The following is a 12,613-nucleotide window of genomic DNA, read 5'->3' on the forward strand; positions in this document are numbered from 1 at the left end:
AGGAACATGATGCCCTTGAACCCGATTCTAATTGTTGAGGTCTTTGATGTGTAGGGTATTGACTTTATGGGTCCTTTCCTAATTCTTTTGGTAACCTATACATCCTTGTCGCTGTAGACTATGTCTCTAAGTGGATTGAGGCGGTTGCGTGTAAAACCAATGATCATAGGGTTGTGGTTGAGTTCTTTAAAGATAATATACTTACACGTTTTGGTACACCGCGTGCTATAATTAGTGATGGAGGGTCGCACTTTTGTAATGGACCTTTTAGGCTTTTGATGAAGAAATATGGTATTACACATAAGGTAGCTACCCCGTATTATCCACAGACTAATGGTCAAGTATAGGTGTCCAGTAGGGAGATAAAACGTATATTAGATAAAACAGTTAATCCTAATTGGAAAGACTGGTCGTCTAGGCTTACCGATGCCTTATGGGCTTACCGTACTGCGTTTAAGACCCCCATTGGAATGTCACCTTATCGACTTGTGTATGGAAAGGCATGTCACTTACCTGTTGAGTTAGAACATAGAGCATATTGGGCTGTTAAGCAGCTAAATTTTTCATTCGACAAGGCAGAAGCCCATAGGAAACTCCAGCTCAATGAGTTGGAAGAAATTCGTCGAGATGCATACGATAGTGCTAAGGAGTATAAGAACCAATTGTGCATGATAAGAATATTTTAAGAAAGTCATTTTCTCCAGGTCAAAAAGTTCTTTTGTATGATACCCGCTTGCATCTTTTCCCTGAGAAGTTACGTTCTCGGTGGACGGGTCCTTTTATTGTTCGCACTATCTTTCCTCATGGAGCTATTGAGATCGAGACACCGGATGGTAGTAGTTCTTCGAAGGTTAACGGTTAGAGATTGAAACCCTTTTTAGATCCCTTTCCTATAGGTGATGTCTAGGAGGTCCCTCTGGAGGACCCTGTTTACCCTTGATTGACCATCGAGGCGATTGTATGTTGTATATTAGTTTTTGATTTCTCTATTCACCCAGGTACTATCTTTCCGACTTCTCTCTTTACTGATTCCTCATGTTACTTTACTTTTTGGTATTGCTCTTTCCTTAGAAATATTGAGGACAATGTTAGATTTAAGTTTGGGGGTGGGGAAGAAACTTTTTGTTAGCTTTAAGTTGCAATAAATAAACTCCAGAGCCTAGAAATTTATGCTTATTAAGGTTGGCACTAACCAATCTAAGTGGATGGGAACATCTTGGTTGTAGGAGTTGAAGAACCAATCTGATTAGATGGAAACATCTAAAGAGTCTATTCATAAAAGCATAGAGCTCAGGTGTTAGAATTAAAAAAAACATGGTAGTGTCACCATATCTCGTTGAATCCTAATCCTTTCTGTTTTTATTTCTTAAGTGATTTGGTGGGGCACACGATTCAAGTTGTTACCATTGCTAGGTGAAATGGAGTGATTGAGATATAAAAAAAAAAAAGAATTAAGACCAGACCATCAGACCAACCGGAATAAATTCAATAAAGTCGACCACTAGTGCCCTTGTATATGCCAGTTGTGTTGACCTAGAGTTAGGTTTATCGACCACTGGTCCCCTTGTATATGCCAGTTGTGTTGATATTAGTCAGACCGGTATCTCAGTCCACTAGGATAGGTTCATCTTGGCAGAGGCCTTCAGACAGATATGGGAAACACCGTTCACTTTAAACCATCGTTTTTCTCTTTATCCATCTTCTTAATATTTCCATGTGATTGGTTGACTCCGGTTATGATGTACAGAAACTATCTGAGTAGAGATCTGTCACTTATATATGAATTTTAGTATGCTTGAGTGCAAACTCGTGTACATCAATTGGAATTCGCATCAGGGTACTTCCTCCTATAGTCAATGTTTGTATGCCAACCAAGGAGATTATTTAGTGCCTTCCAAGGTTCTGCGTAGATAGCTGGGGTCTGGAGTAAAGATTTTATGGGTACACCTCTGGTAAACCCTCCGGAGACAACACTCCGTCGCTAGGGCCACCTAGCGGTTTAACGGCTTGCTACACGTGCTAAGTGTAGCATTTTATTTTCTAGATTAGTTTTGCTCGAGGACTAGCAAATAATAAGTTTGGGGGTCTTTGATAAACACACTTTTGTGTCTAAGTTTTCCTCAATTTTCTCTATGTTGGTACTCGATTTGTACTTATTATGGTGTTTTTTGTGTTTGTAGGTATTTTTGGGAAATAAACATTTTTGGAAAATTCGGCTCGAAAAACTGCTAAAGGCACCCTGGAGGACATTTGCTATAGAGACCCCAGATTTGGCTAAGGGCCACCCAAGGTTATGCGTAACCCAAATTCATCCTCAGTACCCACGACTATGTATAGCCCAAATTCATCCTTAGCACCCATCTTCTTCTTTTGAATTTCATTTTGGCGGGAAAATGAAGAACATAACTGTGTGATTTTCGATCGAAGTTTGAAGGAGTTCTGTGTAGACTAAAGGGCTGAAATTTGTTGGGTAGTTGTGATATGTCCCAAAAAAACTATCATGAGTGATTTGATCGACTAAAATTGTCTGGATTCTCGCGTAGAAGTAAACATAGCAACACTTTTTTGGGAAGAATATTTCACGGGTTTTGGAGAGTTTGAACATGTTCTGATGACTCGATCAACATTCTGGAACGTGTATTGACATGTTCAGAGTGTGCTGGTAGAGAATCAACATTTGAGGAGGTAAAATAGGGAAGAAAACATTCCCGAGAATATTTTTTTTCACTGGCGAGTTATGAAGAGATTTCTGGAGTTAATGCAGAGATTGGATGACCCTGTTGAGTATAAAATAGGTGCTCGGGCACCAGAGAAGGATTACGGAGAGTTTGGGAGAGTTTAGAAGACCACAATGCAAAGAAAAATCGAGTTGCAGAGCTACCATTTCTGCTGCTGCATAGCTGAAGAACACGAAGAACAAACCAACCAAGACAGTCGTTTATCAACAATGTTAACGACACATAGGTGTGGGTCTTAGAAGCTACAGTAACAACGACAGTTTCCTTTTATCGTTCTCTGTAACAGTGTTTTGCAACAATTAAAAACGTTGCAAACACCCGATTTTCATCATTTTCTCTCCATTTCATCTTTGTAAACAATTTTTTAAGCAATGAACAAATATTTTGAGCGTGTTTACACAATGATGAGCTAAACTCATCCTCTGGGGCGAAGGAGGAAGCTATTTCACCAATGAAAAGTGGTAATCTCTAATTTATGCAATTATTATATGATTATTTGCCTAGATAAATAAATTGATAAAATGGTTTTTGTTAAACAATTTTCATTTCAATTGATGGAGCATGCTAGCCTAGGGTTTTGATGTCCCATACTTTCGATCTACAATTGTTATTTCTAAAAAAAATCAATTATTGCAATATTAAGAATCAATTTGAATGCATGTTTCGCATGATTATAATTAGAGAACATAAATCACTTTGATATTGGTAAATAGTGGATTCCATAGCCCCAGTCTTCTACATATTTTTCATATCACTTTTATTTAAGTTTGCTATATTTTTAGTTTTAAAATTAAATCTAGAATCTTTTGCTTTCACAAGTCTCAAGGAACCTATTTCTATAACAAATTAAAAATCACATCAGTACGTTTATAAAGATAGCGCTTCTGTCCATAGAGTCAGATTGCTAGAAACACAGACTTATGAGATCTTAAACGTGTTTGCCTGCTATGATACCAATTGAAAATGTTGGGGTCTAATAACCACACACAATATTTCGTTACGCAATATGTATGGACCAACTCCAATATAATTCCAAGAGAATCAAATAGACAGTCAGACTCAATCAAGGAAAATATATCCAAGAGTTATATCTCTGTTTCACAACACAATCTGTAATCGAACATATATAAATTTGTGATCCTGATTATTATGAGAAACAAATTTGAACGGTACCAAAGACCAATGTTCAAGTGTCAATCAATTTCAATCAACAACCAAAGTTTGGATTTACCAATTGATTGATCTACGCACAACTTGTGATATTTCAATTATATAAACAAATATATTGTGAAAAATAAATAACACAGACACCAAAAGTTTTGTTAACGAGGAAACCGCAAATGCTGAAAACCCCCGGGACCTAGTCCAGTTTTGAATACCATACTGTATTAAGCCGCTACAGACTCTAGCCTACTACAAGTTAATTTTAGACTGGAATGTAGTTGAGCCATAGCCAATATCACACTGATTAAGGTACAGTCGCGTTCCTTACGCCTCTGAATCCCAGCAGGACTCTACGCACTTGATTCCCTTGGCTGATCTCACCCACAACTAAGAGTTGCTACGACCCAAATTCGAAGACTTGATAAACAAATTTGTCTCCCACAGAAAAGTCTATTCTGATTGATAAATCTGTCTCCCACAAAAATACCTATGAAGTTTTTGTTCTGTATTTTAATAAATCAAGAATACCGTCTTATATTCCCGGAGAATAGCCTAGAAATATCAATCAGCTCACAATAACTTAACTATATGGTACTACAACAAGTTATAGTGGAATCACAAAGAATGAGACGAAGATATTTGTGATTACTTTTTATATCTTACCTATATGAGATAAATCTCGAGCAAATATTAGAGAAGATAATACTCAATACGATAGAACAAGTAAGATCAGAACACACAACTACAGAGAAAAAAGTTGGGTCTGGCTTCAGAATCCCAATGAAGTCTTCAAGTCGTTAACCTATATGGTTTTAAGAAAAACCTAGGTTAAAGGATAATCGACTCTAGTCGCAACTAGTATCACACATGAGGTGTGGCAATAAGGTTTACCAGTTGCTAGAGTTCTCCCTTATATAGTCTTCAAATCAGGGTTTGATAACTTTGGAACAAAGAAATCAATATTCACCGTTAGATGAAAATATGATTTAAGATTCAATCTAATATCTCTCCAGCGTTATATGGTCTTAGCTTGTTACACACAAATAAAATATACCTTCATTTAGATATGAGTAACCGTACCTAAATGTGTATGTTGAGTTGGCTCAATAACAATTAACCGAAGTTAGCCATATGAACACTTTTGTCTTAACCATGTTCATCTTAATACTTCGATCAAATGATAATCAAATGAATCTAATCGTGTTACTCATAGAGTTGTTCAATTGTTTATATTCTCATAGAAGTATACAAGACACAATTGAAGCAAAATCAAATTGATTCAAAATAATCAGTTCATGAACATTTTAGCCATTGTTTGCAAAAATTGCATTCCTTAATATATAAATGTATTTTTTCATGAGTATGAAATCATACTTAGTCGATTTTAGAACTTAACCACATAATTTTGCAAACGGGTACACAAACCTAAGTTCCAGACTTTGATATTTTCCTACAGTTTGCAGACGGGTACGCATACTGTCGTTCCAGACCGAACTCAGGTGAATCAGTTTGCAAACGGGTACGCAAACTCAGTTCCCGTACTTCCACAGTTAAAACCGTTCGCATACGTGTATGCATACTTGGTTCCGGGACCTGAATTATTCTTACAACAGTTTGCATACTGGTATGCATGCTGTGCTATATCCAGACAATGATTAATTGTTATAAACTCCCATTTCAATCATTGAAACATTCTTAGAAGACGACAATAGCTGTCTCACACAAACTATTAGCTTATAAGCAATTTTCAAGTGATCGAATGATAAATACGAAACATTATGAGTCTACATCAAATGAATGTCTCACACAAATCATGTAAGATGTTACCAAGCGATTTTCACATGATCATCTTTTGACTTTCGTAAAGAATAATGATGAACATAGTTAAAGCAAAAAGCTTTCCAACACATATTTCGAGAAAGATACAAATGAGTTAAACTCTCTTGAAATATCAAATGTGTATAAAGTATATATAGCTATACGATTTAGTCTCAATAAGAGATTGAATAAAATAGACTTATGAGTGATAGATGAGTTCAAGTCTCGACATATCTTTTATTGATGAAGTTCCTCCAAGCTCCCCTCAGTAGATCTTCGTCTTCAATCGATAAACGCCGTGAAGTCTAAAGATCAACTACACATTTTATCCTAATCCGAGACATAGCTATAAGTAGACTAAAAATCAAGACTTATAGTTTTGACAACTAAACTTGACAAACAAGCTTGGGATAGCAACGCTTGCGAGTTCGACCGAGCACTGCTCTAATAGTATTTTTACTGGAGAAAAAGAAGGATTGATAGAGAGGGGAGACAGAAGCGATTTTTCCCCACTGAGTATCTCTAGTGTTTGGTGACTCGTAAAATCACACGAAAATTTGTTTAATAACTACTTTTTGCGTGGCTTGTAGGAGGAAATCCTATGTTGTGAACTTTTTTTTTTTGCGATGTTTACGTGACACTTCCCTTTTATCCTCAAAGAGAGGGATTTCATTCTTAGAAATGATAGTAGAGGACCAGTTGTTAACAACTTAACCATTAAAATTAAATTGTCAAATTGATTTGGATTCATCGGGAGTCAATAAATGATTAATTTTTTATTTTTTTTGCAGTTAAACAACCTATATATTAATACCGATCATACCTTACTGAAAGGAAATATCAAGAGAAATTATACGTTTTGGTTGCTCCTCTCATAACTACAAGTGTTAATGCTAGAACATCTCCAAGCAGATTGATTTCTCTTGATAATAAAACTTGATTAAACTAAAAATTAGAAACGGGACTAGTTGGTATTGGATTATCATCCTTTAGGTCTAAAGAAGTCCTATCATAGAATAAGAACTTCAAAATATAAAGAGGCACTAAGGAAGGGTTGTCCATTCATTCTTCTGACAGAGTTTCCTTGTTGTTTTTGCCGACTTATCAACCATCCTATTTCCCTTTCTGTTTATGAAAATGAAACCCAAAAAAGAATAGGAAAAAACAAAAGATGTTAAATAGTTGTTGGGAAGCAACACTTTTTGGTTTATGTAAAAAAATATAATTGAGTATATCATTTCAACGATGTTAGATCTTTTGCATTATAACTCGACAATTTTATTCTTTGAACTTAACAAATTAATTTGTGATTCTTTTTTAAATGTTTGGTGAATTTAACTTTCTTAAAAAAGATACAGAAACTAAGAAATCAAAGTCATGGGACAAAATTTGTATGTTTTCAAGTTAAACAGTAGAAAATAACAAGAATGAATCATAAAAAAAGCCATGGGTGATTAAAGGAAACTTATTATTTATTCAAAAGTATAATCTCAATATGTAGGTGGTGGATATCAAGGTGACTTACCAACTTTTTCAATCACAAACCTACTATTTAAGCACATGATTATAGATATCATAGATGAAGCCTTGCAAGAGTTTAAGATTTTCTTTTTCTACGAAGTCAAAAAATTGCCACCAAAAAATTGGCAGAACTGTCAAAATTAAAGTGTTGACGAACCTGATTAAGCCTCTTAAAATAGGTGCATAGTGGAAAACTGCAGCGGGATAAAAAGTCCAGGTTAAATACCATTAGAAAATAAAACCATATAATATTTGTGATAGTTGTTATGTTATTGCACACTCTGAAAAAACACATGCAAGGAAATAATAAACCAACTCTGGATGGATTCTATGTCTGTGAATGAATATATATTATTGTTCTTTGGGCAAGAGAATGAGAAAATGGTAATCGTGAAGAAATCAAACATGCGTGGTGGAAGATAACATATACCGTGTGATCATATTGTTGCAGCAGTTATAATGGAGCATGACAATATGAAAGAAAATGATGACGAAACAAATGTCATAATAAAAGAACGATGATACCCATGCAAAGCCACCATTAACCATGCTAACTCTGACAATATATGTGTGACAACATGTATAAATGAGCTATATATTGAGAGCATAAAGAAAGTTGAAATGGATAAAGCTGTGAAGTAAGCAATGTTACTATAAGGAAACTACTGTGGTGCATCATGGGAATGCTGCAAACCTGGTAAATATCCTCTCAATCATTTTTTTATTTTTAATTAATTTTTTATTTACTCTATATTGTATTAAGTTTTATTTTATACTTCCATTTGCTCTTTCTGCTCGTTGATTACTCTATGTTATTTTCAATATGAAAATCACTGCTTAACTGACAAGGTATCAATTCGAAAATTACTAGGGCTGATATAAAACACCTCTCAAATATCCATGTCCATGATATGGTATTTTACATATCGGAAACAAAAATTGGTCCAGAATTTTAGATAAAATCTTAAGATTGTCAAACCATCTCTATTTTCCAAATATTTTTTTTGTATCCTCTATTGGTCTAGTTAAAGGATTTCTAATTCTCTTGAAAGATTTTTTTGAATTTGAAATTGTGCATTTTTCAAAAAAAAAATGATTCATATTATTGTTAGGATGATCCTTATAGACCCGAATGGTTTCTATCTTGTATTCATGGTACTCACTGTTAGAGCACTGCTCGGTCGAACTCGCAAGCATTGCTATCTCAAGCTTGTTTGTCAAGTTTAGTTGCCAAAACTATAAGTCTTGATTTCTAATCTACTTATAGACATGTCTCGGATTAGGATAGTAAGTGAAGTTGAGCTTTAGACTCCACGACGTTCATCTGAAGACTAAGAACTACTCAAGGGAACTTGTGGAACTTCATCAACAAAAGGTATGTGTATACTTGTACTTATCTGTCACTCAAAAGTCTATCTATTCCATCTCTTATTTGAGACAAAAGTCGTATTTCTATATAGACTTCAATTATACATTTTCTATTTAGAGCTGAGTTTAACTCACTTATCTATTTCTCGAAATATGTGTTGGTAAGCTTTTGCTTTAACCAAGTTCATCTTTACTTTTGACGAAAGTCATATTGATTATTTCAATAACTTGAAAATCGCTTTGATGCTAATAGTTTGTGGATAACAACTATTGTCATCCTCTAAGAAAGTTTCAACGATTGAAATGAGAGTTTAGAACAAGTAACCATGTTTGAATATAAACATAGCGTGTATTCACATTTGTGTAAAATCCAAAACCGAGAACCTAAGTATGCGTACCCGTATGTGTACTGGTTGGTTGTTGGAAGTCCGAAAGTAACGTACCCGTACGCGTACTGGCATAACCAATCTCGGTCAGACTACTTAGGTATGCGTACCCGTTTGCATACTTAAGTAGGTTACTTTATAATATCGGTTTGTTCATGAACTAAAACATTTATATAATAAGGAATGCAATCTTTTGCAAACCGTGGCTATGATGTTCATGAATTGATTCGAGTGAATCAAAATCGATTTTGCTTCAATTGTGTCATGTATACTTCTATGAGATCTAAGCAATTGTACAACTCTCTAACTAGTTTAATTTGAGTCATTTGAACTAGTTAGGTTAAAGATGAATAAGGTTGATATGAAAGTGCCCATACGGCTAATCATTGGTTAACTATTGTTGAACCGACTAAGTGTACACGTTTAGGTACAGTTACTCAAACCTAAATGAAGATACATTTCGTTTGTGTATAACAATCTAAGTTCGATATAACAGTTGAAAGATATTATCTTGAATCTAATCAGGTTTTCATCTAATGGTGAATATTGAATGCTTTGTTACCAAGGTAACTTAGATTGCAAAACCTGATTTGAAATTTATATAAAGGAGAACTCTAGCAACTGGGAAACCTAATCCCCATACCTCTTGTGTGATACAAGTTGTATAAGCTAGAGTCGGTTCTCCTTGAACCTTCGTATTTTCACGAAACCCTGTAGGTTAACGACTTAAAGACTTCATTGGGATTGTGAAGCCAGACCCAACTATTTTCTCTGTAGTTGCGTGCTCTGATCTTGTTTTTTTTCTATCGTGATTGAGTACTATCTTCTTTAAGATTTTCTCGAGATTATATCTCCTATAGGAAAGATTGAAAAGTAGTCACAAACACCTTCATCTCATTGTTTGTGATTCCACAATATCTTGTTTCGTTAATCGATTAAGATTATTGTGAGGTGATTGATAATACTAAGTTGTTCTTCGGGAATATAAGTCCGGTTTATCAATTGGTTCATGTTCACCTTGATTTATCAAAAGACGGAACACAACTCGTAGGTATTTCTGTGGGAGACAAATTAATCTATTCAATAGAATTTTCCGTGTGATACAAATTTGTTTATCAAGTCTTCGACTTTGGGTCGTAACAACTCTTAGTTGTGGGTGAGATCAGCTAAGGGAATCAAGTGCGTAGAATCCTGCTGGGGTTTAGAGATGTAAGGAGTGCAACTGTACCTTGATCAGTGTGAGATTGATTAGGGCTCAACTACATTCCAGTCCGAAGTTCATTGGTAATAGGCTAGTGTCTGTAGCGGCTTAATACAATGTGGTGTTCAAATCTGGACTAGGTCCCGGGGATTTTCTGCATTTGCGGTTTCCTCGTTAACAAAACTTCTGGTGTCTGTGTTATTTCTTTTCCGCATTATGTTTTGTTATATAATTAAAATATCACAGGTTGTGCGCTCAATCGATCAATTGGTAAATCCAACCTTTGGTTGTTGATTGATCCTTGAACATTGGTCTTTGGTACCGTTCAAGTTATTTCTCTTATATTCAACCAGGCTCGCAAATTCCTATTTGTTTGATTGCGGATTGAATTGAGAAATTGAGATATAACTCTTTGATATACTTTTTCTTAAGTTTGAGTCTGACTGTCTAGTTGATTCTCTTTAAAGTATATTGAAGTTAGTCCATACAGATTACTAACCGAAATATTGGGTGAGGTTGTTAGACCCCCGCTTTTTCAATTGGTATTGAGCAGGCAAACACGTGTAAGACCTCGTAAGTCTGTGTTTGTAGCGATCTGACTCTATGGACAGAAGTGCTATCTCTGATAAACGTGTCACCAGAAACAAAAGCTATGTTTCTATAAAGTCTGTTCAAGAGAGAGATTCGTCAATCTCAAATATAGACGAAACTAGTGTTCTAACGAAACAGACTGACACTGACATGTGTTACCCCGACTCCCTTCAAACGAGTCTGACTCTGTTGATGAAAGGGAAACAGCCGAAGAGAGTAAACTGATTCTAAATTTTGTTAGAATCCTGGATGATAGAATCAATCGGTTGAAAAACAATGTCAAAGTTCTTCTCGGTATAGTGAGAGATTGTGACCTTAAAGAAAAGCTCCTTGTAAGGAAAACGTCGAAGTTCGGTCATCACCTATCTTACTCGAGGCGAACCTCAAAAAGGATGCAAGAGGATACTCTATTTGATGGGTCCATTGCTCACAAAATTCTTGTAAGACACAACAAGGGTAAGTTAATATAGGCCAAAACAAAGAAAGGATACTTCACTGTCAAATCAGCTTATCAAACTCTGTATAATATTAAGCATTCACATATATGGAACCTTTCAGTATAATGCCTTCAATATTTGGAAACAATATTTGGAAACAGGTCAGGAAGCTTTGAGCAATTCAAAGAATTAAACTGTTTATGTGGAAATGTGTCAAGGAAATTTTATCAAGCACGGAGAGAATTGCATGGAATTTACAATATGAACTATGAAGATCAGCATTGTAAGAAATGTAAACATCCCTTCGAATCAGCTAAGCATGTCAGTTTGGATTGTCCCATAACCAGAATTATTGGGTTTAAAGTTGATGGTTTTAAAACTTCAAAAGTTCTTCGGACACACTAAAAAGTGGCAGTAGAGTGGATGGAAAGAGATGAATACAATGAAGAAACAAAACCGACGTTTGCCAAGACTACTGATCATGCAAGCATTATCAAGAAACTTCATATCTTCTTACCTAATGCTGCTAATAGAAAGTTCAATACTTTAAAAGATAAAAATTCTAGCAGGGGTAGCAAAGAATTACGAGAACTTCCAGACACTTAACCATATTAAAATAAATTGTGATACTTATTTTCTTAAACGTACAAAACCTGGTGGTATTTGACTAATAGCTAGAAATTTTGCAGGTCAACACAGCGGATCTTGCTACATCAACATCAAGGAAGCAGTAGATGTTAAGCATGTGGAGTGAAATGGGTAATCACACAAGGACATAAGAGAGTGATCTTCGAGTTTGACCATGAAAGTCTGGTTCTCATGGCAATATAGAAGCATTCTTGAAGACTTAATTTTTTACTTAAGTCAATTTAGATGATTGGTGTTTTAACTTTTAAGCAAATAAATAGACTTGTAAAAAAATGTGTGAATTTATGCTCGTAAAAGTTGTTCTTCTGTTAAATGACTAGAAGATCCACCTAACTTTGTGGCTTCTGCTATTTTACATGACGGTGTCACTAAAGGCATTAGCTTCGTAGTTGTGATATGCGTGCCTACATCTTAGTTACTGAAAATGCTTCTGCCATCTCTCTTGATATAATTTCAACAAACATGTCAAGCAGACTGAAAGGAAAAGAAAACTCAATATGCATTACCTCAGCTGATCTGGGAGAAAGATCGTGAATGATGAGTAAGAACCAGTACACCTGCCACAAGGTGACGGGTGATCCTAAGTGGTCAATATGGGTGCTTTTAATGGTAAAAATGGCTGATGAAATCAAAATATCAAAACATATCAACCTATAAGTCTACAATGCTAGGCTGATTAAAGAGAAAACAAAAAACAAGAAGAGAAAGAACGAGATCAGAGTTCAATTCCCATTTACAACC

This window comes from Papaver somniferum, chromosome 11, assembly GCF_003573695.1.
Source record: "Papaver somniferum cultivar HN1 chromosome 11, ASM357369v1, whole genome shotgun sequence".
NCBI classification, from domain to species: domain Eukaryota; kingdom Viridiplantae; phylum Streptophyta; class Magnoliopsida; order Ranunculales; family Papaveraceae; genus Papaver; species Papaver somniferum.